The sequence below is a fragment of the Necator americanus genome, chromosome II, assembly GCF_031761385.1.
Source record: "Necator americanus strain Aroian chromosome II, whole genome shotgun sequence".
NCBI lineage: Eukaryota > Metazoa > Nematoda > Chromadorea > Rhabditida > Ancylostomatidae > Necator > Necator americanus.
Window position 1 is genome coordinate 22,276,326 of NC_087372.1, and position 1,050 is coordinate 22,277,375.

Sequence of the window (1,050 nt, forward strand, 5' to 3'; positions counted from 1 at the left end):
GTTTGAAACGTCTCGCAGAAGCACTCAGACAAATAGATCGTCGAAGCTTACCGGTTAGACATAAGCTGCAAGTATTACTCTCTCGAAAGAAGTACAATGAACTGCTTAGGGTAAATAACAACCACCCAATTAATTGAGATTCAGTTAATACAAATTAACAAGAAATAGATGGTAGCTGAATACAATAGCCAACATGAAAGTCGAAGACAACGGCTCGAAAGGACAGGAACTGAGAACGGAACGAACGGAAATCCTTCTTGGACTTACATTGTAACAACTGACGGTTCGCTAACGTGGCTTGTTAATTCGAAAAGTGGGGAGACATCGAGTGTGACGCTCACCCTTAAGAGAAGCAGCTGCCGCCCGTTTGATAAGCTGAGCCCACTGTCAATGAAGCACCTCTTCTTAATCGCTATCAGTTGAGGCAACAAGTAAAACAAGACAGTGCCAAGCGCGGTCTACGTGAATCGACGAGTAAAAGAACTCTCCAACGTTCGCTAGCCGCGAAAACTGTTAGGAACACCAGTTCCCACCGGAATTTCTAGAATTGGCTCGCATTTGTATCGCTCAAACCATACTCCAAACACAGTAGAAAAGCCTTTAAAAGACACTATTATAAAACATAAACTTAATATATTTGAAGGATTGCTCGTGAAGAGATGGGAATTACGGACATATAATTGCGAAGGCCACAGAATAAAATTTACTGATCAAAGTAGAAACCTTATAGCTCTCCGCTTCCGTGCCAACAAAAACAAATTCACCCATCATAGCAAAATAAAATTATCCAGGTCTAGAAGCAATCAAGCTCGGTAGCAAGCAAAGGTCTGAAGTCTAGAAGCAAAATTTCGGACTGAGTTTCCGAACGCTGTTTTTAGAACGTGTTACGATTCGTTGTTATAAGGTTCCTTTGCAAATCCTAAAGCAACTAAATAAAGTGATGAGAAAGAAATGAAACTCTCTCCGGTAAACTGCGTATGTTTTACATCAAGAATGAAGATAGCATCATCTCACCATTACCACACAACAAATATTTGAATGTGTGTGCTG